This window comes from Lathyrus oleraceus, chromosome 3 (assembly GCF_024323335.1).
Source record: "Lathyrus oleraceus cultivar Zhongwan6 chromosome 3, CAAS_Psat_ZW6_1.0, whole genome shotgun sequence".
Taxonomy (NCBI): Eukaryota; Viridiplantae; Streptophyta; class Magnoliopsida; order Fabales; family Fabaceae; genus Lathyrus; species Lathyrus oleraceus.
Genome location: NC_066581.1, coordinates 192,391,358 through 192,407,428, shown reverse-complemented (window position 1 = coordinate 192,407,428; position 16,071 = coordinate 192,391,358).

Below are 16,071 nucleotides of genomic sequence, written 5' to 3'. Positions count from 1 at the left end.
CACCCTGTCTCTTGCCTCTTTGCTATTTTTCTCAAATGTCACGTACTGTGAAAATCTCCCTAAACCTAGGTTCCTCTTAACTTTTTATTTTTAGGGTAAACTTTTTCAAATCACCTTCCTCCACTAACTTTATCAATTTCTCATACTTGGTCCAATTATTCTATCTTCACTAATTAATATAATAAAAATAAATAAATAAATATTTTTAATGATTAGAACAATTCTAAATTATTCTACTTATTTATATAATCTCTCTATACCCCTAACTGAAGGATACATACCCCGCACCCAACCATAAAATAAATCATCAAAATGTATAATTCAAGCAATTAAAATATAATAAAACATCTAATAAAAAAATGGGGTGTTACATCTACCATATATTTTTTATTATTCTTATTTGAGTTTAAGTCTTTTAAATGCATGTTACTAATTATGTACATTTGAGCATTTGTATTCTTGTCCATTCATTATTTAATCTTCCTTTACATGATAGTTTTAATCACGTAATATAAGGAAAATGAAGTTTTATGGCTAACTTTCAACCAAATAGTAAACACAGAAAGAAGTGGTGAGTCTTTTCTCCAAATGATGGATTGAAGTGGTTAGTCTCCTTCCCACAATAAACTTGGAGTAATTAGTCTTCAAGATTCAAACTAAGATTTTGCACGGGCTGATCTTGAACCTAAGCGAGATTTTAACACCGAGTTGAGCTCGTGAGCCTAATCTTGGTTTTATACCGGGCATACAAAGAACTTATGGAATTTTAACACCAGGTTGATCTCAAATCAAAGCAAGCTTTTAACACTAGGTTGAGCTTGAACTGAATCTTGGTTTTATACCAGGTTGACCAAGAACCTACGATATTTTAATACCGAGTTGATCTCGAACCTAAACAGAGACTTGATCACACAATCCCCAAAGCAAAGATTTTCACAATTTTAGCTTCAAACCCAAACGAATAATCCCTAAATGGATGAATTATTCAACCAAAGTAAAAACAAAATCCCTTGGAGAATTTACAAATTTACCCTTCTAGAATTACAAATTCCTCACTTGCAAAATGACTTCTCAGAAGCACTATGAATAATCGTTAGTGAGAGAAAGTAAACAATGTTTTTAGAGAGAGAGAGAGAGTGAGTGAGGAGTGAGGAATGAGAGATCACATTTATGGATGCTAAAATATGTGAGAAATGACCTCTATTTATAAGCTAGAGTTTGACATAAAATGGATACTTTTTGTGGCGAATAATGATGAGCCAATTGATTGGCACAATGCACCAATTGATTGGTAGGCCTAAACACAATTGATTAATAAGTTTAAAAAGGTAAGAAAATATATTTATCCATTACCATGCAATAATCCACTAGCCTAATTCCTTAGGGCACATTTTCAAGTGGTCCAATTGATTGAACATAAGTGCCAATTAATTGGCAAGAACAAAAACTTGCCCAAAGCTTTTCTAACAGTTCCTAACTCATATGGCATGATTTCAAGGAATTTTTAGATTTTTTTTATTTAGGAAAATAAGTTAGAATATTTTTGTGTGTGTGTGTGTGTGATTATTCGTATAACTTTCGAAAAATTTCTTATGCTTTTACAATGTATATTCACTCAGACGTATCGAAACAGACTTTCTTATACTTCAAGACTTGTCAGATGCTTCACTCTTGTAGACACTTGTTTGATCTTTACTTTGAGATGAGTCTTTAGTTATATTCCATTTGGTTTTCATCATCAGATAATTAGACTTATCATCCCTAATGCTCTGGTTGCATCTTTAACCGCTTTATGCTTGACTATAGTTTTTATTATTAAGGACTACTTGTCATTATGAAAAACATGTTCTTCTTTAAGAGGACTTCCTTGGCAAATAACCTGCAAAACAAGTTTCTATAGTGGATTTTACATCTATTCTCTTTCTTCTTCCAGTTCCTCCTTAGCTTGCAGTGCTTATTGTTTTGCTTTCTGAATTGAATACACTGTTATTTCGATTTCTGAATCTAACAATATCAGTGTCGAACTTGAACTCGCATAAACAAACAAACAATACCTCAGTAGCACTGCACCAAACATAACTAAATAAGAGTATAATAAAAATAAAAATAAAAATAAATAATGAATAAAATTAAATAAAATATTTAAAATTAAAATGCCGCACAAATATTGCCTTGTTGAAATTATCAACAATCTCCGACAATGACGCCAAAAACTTGATGACTTTTTTAACAAGTGTACTATTACAATCAAAGTAATAAAAATAAATTTGTATCCATAGTGATTGCAAATTTAAACAAAGTTTTAATCATGTGATTTAAGGAAATGTGTGTGTGTGTGTGGGGGGGGGGGGGGGGGGTTAGATTGGTTTGTGGAAAAGTAATTACGCAAATAAAATTGATAAAAGAGACGATAGTGTGACAATCATTAGATCTTATTTGATTCACCTAATTTCCCTCTGCTGATGATTGTGCATTACATGAATATAATTGACTCTATAATTTTACGGTGAATTAGCAGTACCCATGTACCCAATTCCTTTGTGTACAACTCACTAGTTTAGACGAAAACTCCCTAATTCCTTAGACAAGTTCGAAGTAAAATTGAGAAACCCACGTACTTTAATTCACTAGCCAAACTTACAATTACATAACCCTAGTTAACTACTAGGTTGAACAATTTCTCTATGTCTGATTGTTAGACTTATCATAAATAATCCTTACTCATCTAAATTCACTTTGTGTGCTCGTCAACACACAAAGAGCATTAATAATAAAAGCAATTGAATATAAATATAAATTCAAAACATTCAACTAACATCAAACAATCATATGATCCAACAAAGTACAATTATGTTCATCTTCTAAGACTTAATCAAAGAAATCTAACTACTCACAGTTAAACAATGAAGTACCATGAGTTGATATTAAAACTACATGAAAATTAATGAATAAATTAGTCTCAAATGGCTATAAAGCACTCCAAATTCATACTGGAAATTGCCTTGTCATCACTCTCTCGCATAAAATTTAGAACCATAAAAAAGTAGCCTTATCTATTTAAATTTGCAAGAAACATGTCAGGTTTCAGCTTCATCGTGACTGCGTTAGGGATCATTACGATTGCAATACTTTATGATCGCGCCCATGATGAGAGCATTACGGTCGCAAAAAATCTAGGGGGATGAATCATTAGTTTTTCTTCCTTTTCTTCTTATTTTTTATAAGTCCCCAAATTTCTCACATTTGGCAATTTTGCTCACTTCTTCATCATTTTAACTTGGCTTTTGCTCATAATACCACCAATTTTGTCTAAAATACTTGTAAATATTACATATTGACAGAGTATCATCAATCACCTTGACAATACCTGCAAGCACATAAATTCACAGTCCCCCCCCCCTTTTTGACGATGACAACGCATCTCTCAACGAAGTGGTAAAAGGGAAAACCTAAAGATAAAGTTTGGAATGGTTAAACTCCCTTTTTTTATTTTACTTCTTTGATTGTTGAGATTGACCTGTAGGAGCTCTTCTTCTTACTTTTTGTGGTAGCTAGACTGGTACTCCATTGTTGATTTTTACCCCCATTGAACTTAAGATGCTTTTTCCTATTCATGTGTAACTATTATATGATTCTTGCTACTTTAAATAAAAGCCAACATGCTCTAGGATTTTCGTAATTAGTCCATCATATGGTAAACTCAAATTTTAATTTTCCCCTATCATATAGTGGATCACTGCACTAGCTTAATTTTTTTCAAATCTATTTGCAAAAACCATAACACAACTATATCAGATTTGATTGAGTGATTATAGTTGCTTTTCCTTTGGAAAGAACATGGTTGAACATATAGTGAACTAGACGAATATTCAAGAGCACTATGCCAACAGTGAAAGGAGTAAGAATGATAGAATTTAGATCCGACAGGAATGAGGTAGAAGCAACCAAAAATTTAAGTTTGTTACCTTATTTATTGTTATCATGGTCGGAGCTACTGCATGGGAGGTTGCAGACGGTTGTGAACTCTTCAAGAGACAAACAAATTCGATGCTTATTGAATTTAGAAGTAATAACCCCATAAATGTAGTTGAGGTTTGAGTAAAACATTCTCACCAATGTACAACACCATTCATTCAGGATGTTACAAATGAATCTTTTCAATTGTGCATCAGCATAAAGTTGGAGGAAGGCACAATCTTTGAAAATATTTCTTCCAAGTAGTGTGAATCAGGGATATACCTTAATTCAAAGGGCCGATTGAAATGATCTTATTGATCTTAGGAATAAAATAATACTGGATAGTATGAGGTAGAGCCTCCAAATGTGCGGGATCTCTTTTGTGCCATTGATGATGGTGAAGAGAAAATGAGGATTTTTTTGTGCTAACACTCAAATAAACACACAAGAGAATAAAGTAGGATGAGATGATAAGAAATACGAGGGATACCTTTATATAGCCAAAGAATATTCGATTAGAAGGGTCTCATAATCAATTATTTATTTGACACAATGATATAATTGAGAAGTGGGGAGCTTGTTGTTTCCAATGATATAATCATTTATCCCTTTAGAGCTAGTTATTTAGAGTGCACAAATTTTAAATTCAACTTCTTCTAATCGATTATTCTATTACGTCTAATCGATTATTTTCTACTTTTTCAGCATTTATGGTCTTTTGGGTCTTGGGTTCACATTGTGCTTTGGCATTTTGATTTTGGCACCCCCTTTCTTCATTTATTTTCACACTTTTCTCTAAAAGGCTCAAACTCAAAATTTCATTAGTAAAAATAATTTAAAAATAATGACCAATTAATAAACCACTTATTTAGATGATTAATCAAGGTTTTCCAATTTTTTAACTTCTAAAACGTGTACTACCTTAAACATTAAGTAAACATGAGAAGATCCCCCTCTTGAGGGAATGACAAACCACTACCATAATTCCTTCTCTATGATTCATCTGATACGAGAGTTTGTTCAAACCATAAGACTGATAAATCTTACAAATTTATCACCTCAACCTATCAAAAGGTTATACAATCCTCACAAATCAACACAATTATTGAGAAACACCCTCAATAAGAACACCTTAACCACGTCTCTTGAAATATACCATCAATGAATATACTTTGATCTCAAGCATCAAACACAATCAGGCATGAACTTCTATTGTATACAAAAAGGTATACATTTTCTTTGCACATTGATCAGTCACCATTTACATTAAGTTTTCATTACTGATCCGACGCGAAACAGAGGCATTTGACACACTGTGCAAGCATTTATGGTACATTTCGAGTTAGTTTTACTTCTGTCATTTTATTGATGCATTTTTAATCTTTGTTATGTTTTACTTTTTATTGTCGGGATTTTATGCGTGGGATAACTGTGTTTTTGTCCGACAGATTCAGGTAGAAGAACCAGAGAACTCAGAACAAGACAGAGTGAGATTCCGGCAAACAAAGGAGTAGATAAACCCCGGTACAGGAGGCCTGACACGGCCACCCGTGTCACCTGACATGGGTCGTGTCAGGGCAAGGGAAGACAAATGAAGAAAACAGTAGCCTGACACGGCCACCCGTGTCAGCTGACACGGGCCGTGTCAGGCAGTATCCTCAACCGTGTCACCTCTGCCAAGGGCGTGTCAGCCAAAACAGTAGGCTGACACGGCCACCCGTATCAACTGACACGGGTCGTGTCAGCCCAAGCCCAAAAATCCAGTTTTCTTGGGCTTTTCGTTCGTCGGGCTTTTTAGAGATATCTTTGGACCTGCCCAAACTTCTCCTGGAAAGATCAGAGAGGGAATGTTCCACAACAAGGTACAGGGAAATATCAGACTCAGTATCAACAATAGCAGCCACAACAACAGGCACCTAAAAAGGCTGAATGGGAGATTGCCATTGAAAAGTTAGCAGCCCACAGCATACAGTTTCAAGAAGAAACAAGGACTAATCAGGAAAAACACCACAATCTCCACTAAAAATCTTGAAGTTCAAGTGGGATAGATAGCACAACAGTTAGCTTTAAACTCTCAAGCCCCGGGCACCCTACCTAGTGGTACGGTGACAAATCCGCGGGAACATAACACTGTTAACGCTTTCACAACCCGAAGTGGAAAGTCAACAGAGGAAAATGATATAGAAAAAGATGGATTAATATAGGTGGATTTAGAAATAAAGGAAACAAAAACCCAAGATGAAGAAGCAATACCACCTCCTATCAAGGAGAAGGAGAAGGTTCCTAAACCCATAATCAAACTCCCTTACCCTCCACAACAGAAAAAGAAAAATCAACATGAGAAGAATTTTGAGAAGTTCCTGGAGATGTTCAAAAAACTCGAAATCAATATCCCTTTTTCTGAAGCATTGGAACAAATTCCAATATATGCCAAGTTCATGAAAGACATAATTTCCAAGAAGCGTTCCACTGATACGGAACCGATCATCCTGACTGAAACATGCAGTGCCATTCTCCAAGGCATGAAAATCCCAGTGAAAAAGAAAGACAGGGGATCGGTTACTATTCCTTGCACTATTGGTGAAAGAAAATTCAAGAAGGCTTTGATTGACTTAGGAGCAAGTGTAAGCATGATGCCACTGTCCATCTATAAGAAATTAGGCATCGGTTCTGTTCAAGATACTCGAATGACACTTCAGTTTGCGGATCGCTCTGTTAGGCGACCCTATGGTATTGTGGAAGATGTTCTTGTAAAAATTGACAAGTTTGTCTTCCCAGTTGACTTCATCATTCTGGAAATGCCGGAGGATGAGGAGATTCCTCTCATATTAGGAAGACCTTTCTTGGAAACAGGACGGTGTATGATAGATATTGAGGAAGGAACTATGATCCTCAAGGTCTATGATGAAGAGTTAAAGATAAATGTGAGGAATACAATGCAATACAAAGATGATATCGGCACAAGCAACACTATAAAGATGATCGACCAAGTAATTGCTCAAGAAAATGAACAGCATAAACCCCAGTCACCACTAAACCGGGTCTTAAGCTTATCCATTTTTGAAAGTAATGAAGATGAAAAAGAGTCTGAGGTGCTTTCTATGATGGAAAACAACCTGAATGGATTAGATCTAGACCATACCGGTAGGAAGATCTAAGACCACCACCATCCGATGTCACTGAAGAACCAAAAAAAGGGGTGAATCTGAAGCAGTTACCAACAAATCTGAAGTATGTATTTCTAGACACTGAAAAAAAATGTCCAGCTATCATTAATGCTAGTCTATAGAGTGTCCAAGAGGTAAAACTCATTCAAGTGCTAAAAAAATACAAGGGTGCAATCGGATGGGCAATTGAGGACTTAAAAGGTATAAGCCCGACTGTTTGCATGCACAAGATCTTAATGGAAGATGATCACAAACCGGTAGTGCAACCACAACGAAGACTTAACCCAGCCATGAAAGAAGTGGTGCGCAAAGAAGTTGTAAAACTCTTGGATGCGGGCCTAATCTACCCTATCTCCGATAGCTCTAGGGTAAGTCCAGTCCACGTGGTACCAAAAAAGGGGGGCACAACGGTAATAAAAAATGAAAAGAATGAGTTAATTCCAACCCGAACTGTTACAGGTTAGAGAGTGTGCATCGATTACAGAAGACTAAACATGGCAACAAGGAAGGATCACTTCCCGTTACCATTCATTGATCAAATGCTGGAAAGGTTAGCAGAACACAATTACTATTATTTCCTAGACAGTTACTTGGGGTACAACCAGATTACGGTTGCCCCTGAAGACCAAGAGAAGATTGCATTCACATGCCCCTATGGTATTTTTGCTTATAGAAAGATGCCATTTGGATTATGCAACGCACCGGCCACCTTTCAAAGGTGTATGACTTCAATCTTTGATGACATGCTCGATAAGCATATGGAAATATTTATGGATGACTTTTCAGTATTCGGTTCTTCATTTGATAATTATTTGACTAACTTGTCACTTGTGTTAGAAAGATGCCAGCAAACAAATTTGATCCTAAATTGGGAAAAATGTCACTTCATGGTCCAGGAAGGAATAGTCTTGGGACACAAGATCTCCAACAAAGGTATCGAAGTGGACATAGCAAAAGTGGAGGTAATAGTAAATTTACCACCACCGGTAAACGAAAAAGGCATCCGAAGTTTCTTAGGACATGCGGGTTTCTACCGCAAGGTCATAAAAGATTTCTCCAAGATTGCCAAACCACTGACTAGTCTGCTGGTAAAAGATACCCCGTTCTTATTTGACAAGGAATGCAGGAAAGCTTCGAGGCCTTGAAGAAGGAGCTGGTGTCAGTGCCCATAGTTATTGCCCCAGATTGGTCTCTTCCTTTTGAGATAATGTGTGATGCGAGTGATAACGCAGTAGGGGCAGTACTAGGGCAACACAAGGAGAAGCTCTTGCATTTAATCTATTATGCAAGCCACGTACTAAACCCTGCTCAAATGAACTATGCAACCACAGAAAAAGAACTCATGGCGGTGGTATACGTGTTTGATAAATTCAGTTCCTATCTGCTGGGATCAAAGGTAATTGTATATACTAACCATGCTGCTTTAAAATATCTTTTTGCCAAACAGGAATCAAAGCCAAGACTGCTTCGATGGATCCTACTACTATAAGAATTCGACCTGGAAATCAGAGACAAAAAGGGTAGTGAAAACACTGTTGCTGATCACTTGTCTCGGATTACTCCGATTCAAGAAACAAAAGAAACGCACCCCATCAGAGATGAGTTCACGGATGAACGTATTCTAGCCGTTACGCATATCCCATGGTTCGCCGATTACGCGAACTTTGTGGTATGTGGACTGATACCTGATGACTTTGACTCTAACAGACGAAAAAAAGTTTTTGCATGATTGCAGGTTCTATGTGTGGGACGATCCATTTCTTTACAAAAAGGGATTAGATGGCTTGGTCAGGAGATGTGTTCTAGAGGAAGAGCAGAGGGACATCTTAAAAGCCTGTCATAACTCAGAATATGGAGGACATTTTAGCGGAGACAGAACCACAGCCAAAGTCCTCCAGTCTGGATTGTACTGGCCTACACTGTTCAAAGATGCACAAGTAGTGGTAAAAGAGTGCGACAGATGTCAGAGAACAGACAACATATCCAAAAGAAATCAGATGCCTCAGAATGCCATGTTAGAGGTCAAACTGTTCGATGTGTGGGGGATAGATTTTATGGGACCCTTCCCACCTTCCTTCGGAAAGCAATACATTATGGTTGCGATTGACTATATGTCAAAATGGGTAGAAGTAGTGGCACTGCCCACGAATGATGCAAAGGTGGTAATAAATTTCCTCAAGAATTGTATCTTCGCACGGTTTGGGGTACCAAGAGCACTGATTAGTGACGAAGGTACCCATTTCCTAAATAAGTTGATGGAGAACCTACTGCAGAAATACAATGTCAAGCATAGAATCTCCACACCATACCATCCCTAGACTAGTGGACAGGTTGAGGTATCCAATCGGCAAATCAAGCAAATCCTAGAAAAGACCGTCAGTGCCTCACTAAAAGATTAGTTAATCAAGCTCGATGGCGCACTCTGGGCATACCGAACAACGTTCAAAACACCAATAGGTATGTCCCGGTATCATTTAGTATATGGTAAAGTTTGTCACCTACCACTTGAACTTGAGCATATGGCGTTTTGGGCCACCAAATTCCTCAACTATGATCTTTCCAAAGCGGGTAAATCTTGGATCCTCCAATTACAAGAGCTGGAAGAATTCAGAAATCGAGCGTATGAGAATGCCAAGATATACAAAGAGCAAACCAAAACCTGGCACGACAGGCGCATTCAGAAGAAAGACCTTCAGGAAGGACAATTGGTGTTATTATTCAACTCAAGGTTGAAGCTCTTCCCAGGGAAACTAAGGTCACGATGGTCGGGACCCTTTGAGATACAGAAAGTATTTGAGCATGGAGCCGTTGAACTAAGAAATCCAGCAAACGGAGACACGTTCAAGGTGAATGGGCAGAGAGTTAAACAGTACATACAAGACCAGGAGCGTGGTCCAATCGAAAAAATCCGTCTCACCTAAGCAGATGGAGAACCGTCGAGCCATGCGACGTTAAACGAAACGCTTCGTGGGACGCTTTTTATTTCTAATCAGTTGTGTGTGTCTATAGGTTTATACAGGAGCTCTACAAGGAAGGAACATCTCATAGCCAGAGGAACCAGTAGTTGAACCGATGAGAAAACCAAAAAACGGCCAAAAGGACAGCCTCACACGGCCACCCGTGTCAGGAGAGAAAAAAAGCAACGAGGAAATGGAAAAACAGTGGCTTGACACGGCCACCCGTGTCAGCTAACACGGGCCGTGTCAGGAGCACTGAAAGAAAACGAAAGTTTTTATTTGGTAAACAGTAGCCTGACACGGGTGGCCGTGTCATCTGACACGGCCCGTGTCAGGGGCACTGAAGGAAAATGCTAAAATTGGTAAATCCAGTAGCCTGACACGGCCGTGTCGGGCAGGCGGAATTTTTGAATTTTTTTTGAAAATTTTGATTTTTCGTGGGACCCACCCACTTAATCCACCATTAACCACACCTTTTCCCCATTTATCTTATCATTATCTGATTTTCCTCCCACACCTCATTACTCTCTCTTATCATTCTTCATCTCTTTCTCTCACACTCTTTCAAATTCCATTAAAACTCATAAACCTCACCACACAAAACCTTCCATAACCCCATTTCCACTCACCTATCGCCAAAACACCCTTCATAAATATTACTCCACTCGCCGTCCCGATCTTAACCACGGTTTCGGAATTTCCTAACTCGAAAGTTCCAATTATTTCTATTTTTTTGCAGGACCAAAATGCCCCCACGGAGAATCCTCACCGGAAAGCAACAACTTGCAGAAATGGCAAAGTCACGGAAGCGCCTGAGTCGGAATCCAAATCCACACAACATCGTGTTTGATAATCTGGAACAAGAACGACGATACCAAATTCACCGGAAGCGCAAACTCACACCGATAAGGTATATGTGTGAGCATACTCTGAACGCTCTGGGGTTGAAAATGGAGGTATACCGAATGTTCCATGTTTTGGGAATGCTCGAGTTCATGAGTTTGGAAGCGCCAACATACGAGCGCATTACTCTCGAGTTCCTTAGCACGTTGGAATTCTAGCTGGAAAAAAGGTGGATTGACACGACCAGGTATTATTTCGGCACCTTACGTTTCCGGTTATTTAACAATTATCATGAATTGTCTGTTGAGGAGTTAGCTGCAATACTACGACTCCCTCTGAACGGACCAGGAGCGGTCCCAGACGGGTTCTCACCTAAGGATTTCTGGATCGCCATCACCGGGAGGACGGATTACTCCTCCAAAGGTGTGAAAGCCTCGGGCATCCAGAATCCATGTTTTAGGTACGCCCAGAAGGGTTTAGCCTATACCCTGTTTGGAAGAGGCGATAACATAGGGGTAGCTACTCAAAGAGAGCTATTCTTTATGTACTCGATGGCTCAAACCAAAGCCATCAATGTAGCTGCCTTTGCAGCAAATTATCTGGGCAGAGTCGGCCGAGCAAACTCCAGAGGCATATCCTTAGGGGGAATGATCACCTAAATCGCTGAGCATTTCGGGTATCAAGCTGTTTTACTCGAAGACACGCCAATTGTAGGTAACAAAAAAATTGACATGTCTGCTCTAATTTCACAAGTTATGATTGTTGTTGCCCCTACTTACTATTCCGTACTTATCCATAAGAGGTTTATCATCGCTCTTCTGGATCCGGACAGAGTTGCTATTATTGACTGTGCTAATTGGTTGTATGTGAGCACCGACCCCGATGCGGATAAAGGCCACGAAACTGACCATTTTACTGCAGGTGAGCAATTTGTGGATGACCAGGTGGAAGGAACGGAAATAGAAGAGGAAGATCCTCAAGCACCTCCTGAGCAGTTTGTCCCACCGCATCAGGAACCCACCCAACAGGCGGCGGGTTCTTCATCTTGGTCAACTGACCAATGGAGCTGGGTACAAACCGAGATAGGTGACTTCAGAAATGAACAACAACGACAAGGCATTGAGTAAGCCCGTCAAAGAGTGATGTTGGATGAGATGAGCAGCATGATGTGACAGTTGATGTTGCATTTCCCGCAACCACCTCCTCAGTAGGACCCTGTGAGTGCTATCCTCCGTTCTTGTTGAAAAACATTATGGACAATGTTGAGTTCAAGTGTGGGGGAGATTTTATGTCTTTCATTAGTATTTGGTTATTGTGTTATTTTTACTTTTGTATTCTAGATTTAATTTGTCTGTCGAAGGTACATTATGCTGCAAGTGTGTCAAGTCTGTGTTGACAGGTTTGAAACAGTAATGATCACGATTGAGAGTGGATGAAAGGATCACACCACTCACCATGGCTTGTTGTGAAGAATCTCCCCAGAAAGTGACACTACTGAAAGTAAAGATTGGATGCAACGTATACAGCTTAACCGACACGAGTATCCTGTACATTCTGAAGTAGGAAAGCAATCGCACCAAATTAATGAGTACTGTGGATCCTGTCAAAGAGGAACCAAACCAAATGAGTCATAAAAAGCCAAACACATTAATCATCATGAGCGTCATTCAGGTTTGTCTTTATCACTCTAAATTTGCGTAGACTCTCTAGGACTGTCACTGCATGATACACACACTGAGGCACGTTGTTTGTAATTAACCCCGAGCCTTTCTAGCCATCCCGAATAATTATATCCATCGTTAACCCCATTTGAGCCTATATCCATTTTTTTTGTTTAAACACCATAAATGTAACCATTGGCCAAAACACTTCCTCACCCTGTTTAGAGTCATGCTAATGCATTCAAAGCTGTGTTGAAAAGCTAAGTTTGGGGTAAAAACCCTAAAAGCTCCCAAAGCCCAAGAAAGTGCAAAAAAGAGAAAAATAAAAAATTGATGAATCGAGAAAAAGAAAGAAAAATAAAAAATCGACAACTCGAAGATTCAAAAGAAAGAAGCATGGAAAAGGGCAGTAGGTGAAAAAGACATAAGAAAAAAAAACCGAGGAAATAAAAGAAACAAACACAGAATGTAACATCGACTCTGAACCAAAAGCCACTTGTTTTCCTTTTTAATAATCCATACCCTTTCCCAAGCCAAGCTACAACCCAAAAGACCTCAAAAGTGTGTGTGTTATGTGTAAGTGATGAGAAAAGAGAAACTATTCAAGCTTGTGAGTGATATTGCATACTTTGAATTGTGAGTGTAAACAACTTACCTCGAGAGAAATGGTGAGAATGTGATATAAGCTGACAGGTGAAACGGTGCTTTGAAGTGGAAGTGTGAATAATGACTTACGAGGATAGGCAGGACTTGTGGAAGGAAAAGGAAAGACGTTAGCAAATGATCTCAGCAGTGGTGGAAAACATGAAGAATTCTGGGGAGTGATAATGAAACATTACTTGGGACAAGCAATGAGCTAAGTTTGGGGTTGTGATCAGTCACCATTTACATTAAGTTTTCATTACTGATTCGACGCGAAACAGAGGCATTTGACACACTGTGCAAGCATTTATGGTACATTTCGAGTTAGTTTTACTTCCGTCATTTTATTTACGCATTTTAAATCTTTGTTATGTTTTACTTTTTATTGTTGTGATTTTATGCGTGGGATAGTCGTGTTTTTGTCCGACAGATCCAGGTAGAAGAACCAGAGAACTCAGAACAAGATAGTGCAAGATTCCGGCAAGCAAAGGAGCAGAAAAACCCCGGTACAGGAGGCCTAACACGGCCACCCGTGTCACCTGACACGGGCCGTGTCAGGGCAAGGGAAGACAAGTGAAGAAAACAGTAGCCTGACACGGCCACCCGTGTCAGCTGACACGGCCACCCGTGTCAGCTGACACGGGCCGTGTCAGCTGACATGGGCCATGTCAGGCAGTATCCTCAACCGTGTCACCCCTGCCAGGGGCGTGTCAGCCAAAACAGTAGGCTGACACGGGCCGTGTCAGCCCAAGCCCAAAAATCCAATTTTCTCGGGCTTTTCGTTCGTCGGGCTTTTTAGAGATATCTTTGGACCTGTCCAACTGCTGCTGGGAATTTTCACTATAAAAGAAGGTCTTCTGCTAAAGGAAAAATCATCTTGGAATACGGCAAAACACAATATTGTGAAGAAATCAAGGATTATAGAGATCAAGGCATTTGGAGAGCTGAAGGTGTTCATGAGCGGGAGCGATTGAAGATCAAAGTCATCCGATAACTTAAAATTGTAATGAATTTGAGTTTACATTTGCATTTATAATATTTTTTTACGGTAACCTTTTGATGTGTTTATTGCTTTCTCTTTCGGACCAATTGAGATTGATTTGTGGCTATCAATTAGGCTGGACCGCCATTGATAAGGTTTTCATAAGGTTACTCTACAGTAGATATCACCTAGGACTAGGGATACCCTGTATGAACCAGAGTATTCTTGATATTATACAGCTTAACTTCACCCTAATTGGCTATGGACATAGGAGTTAGGGTAGATTGATTAAAGGTTTTCTCACCAAGGACTTGGGAGAAAATACCCTTGAGAACTGGTAGTAATTGATATTTGTTGATGCAATAGTGACTCAGAGTTGTTACAGGGATAAATCATACACCTTCCCTGGCATTGTTCCTTTTTCTCTATAAACCCTTATTTTCATCCTTCTTTACCTTTACTTTTGTTATTATATTTTTACACTTAAAAACCAAATTAATACTTTTTGTTTAATTGAATGATAATTTAAACTCGATATAAACTTGCAGTCCTTGAGATCGACATTCGAGGAATTTCCCCATTATTACTATAAAAGGCAAAATAGTACACTTGCTATTTTCCCGATCACACGTCTTTATTTAATATGATGTAAGGCTTCATTAAAGGTGTAAAAATTCCTGCAAAACAAATCAGATTTTCAACTTTAGTACCCAAATCTTTTTGGGTACAAGTGCATTAGTAGCTCTAAGTGGTCTAGGGTTATTAACTATACACCTTATTAGTTTATCATTACAAAATAGCTCTAAGTGGCCAAACTTATTTTAGAAAAGCATTTAAAGATAAGACGATTCATTTTCTTCCTTTTAAAGCCTTTACTATGTGATCTACTTTATTTAAAAGTTGATTCTGTTTTATCCAAGGAAAGGCTTTAATTTGATAGAATCAAATCTAGGTTTTATTTCCCCTTAGTAAATTTACCTATGGTTTCATCTAGATCTTTCACTTCCTTTTCATCATGGTATAAGTCTTACATTTACTAGCTTGGTTTCTAATATTCTCTAAAAACTCAATATAATCCTTAAAATCTAAGTTGCTCTTTTGAATCTTATCATGTTACTCGACTAACTTAGCATTTAATTTAAATAATTACTTGCATGATAGAGTAGTTACCTCACAACCATCCTCTTTGTCAGAATCTCACAAGCAAATATGTACTTCTTCTTCATCAAATGAAGATTCTTAGAAGATTCAACCAAAGGTTAATTGTTCAAGATTTCTTATTGATGTTGAGTCTCTAAAGGTATTTCTAGTTGAGACTTCTTCCTCATTTCTTCTTTCAAAGATTCCACTTGATAAAGCTCTTTCAGCTTCTTCATTGAATAAAGTAAAAACTCTTGATGAAGTTTCTGCATAATCTGATGATGAGTCTTTTGAAGATCGTTCATTCATTGAAGTTATTCTTTCCAAAGAAATGACTGGAGTCAACCTTTCTTCAAAATAATCGTTTGATGATGTTACTAATGACCCTTCAAGGTTTCTTGATCTCATTCCTTCATCTTTCAATAGTTGAATCAAATCGTTAAGTTTCTCAAAGATTTCCTCTTTCTTAGATTTTTGTTGAAAATCACAAACCTTTCCATCTCTTAATTTATGGATTGGATCATGATTATGATTCCAATTCTTAACTCTTAGATTTTTGTAAGCTACAAAGGTTCTCACATAGATTCAAAGATTTCTAATGGTTTAACACCATATGTGAGATAACATTCACATTCATCTAGTGTTTTAATTTCTTTACCTCGTGTGTTCATTCCCTCTTGACATACCCTAAATTTTGCCCATTTTTCCATTTCATACATTCA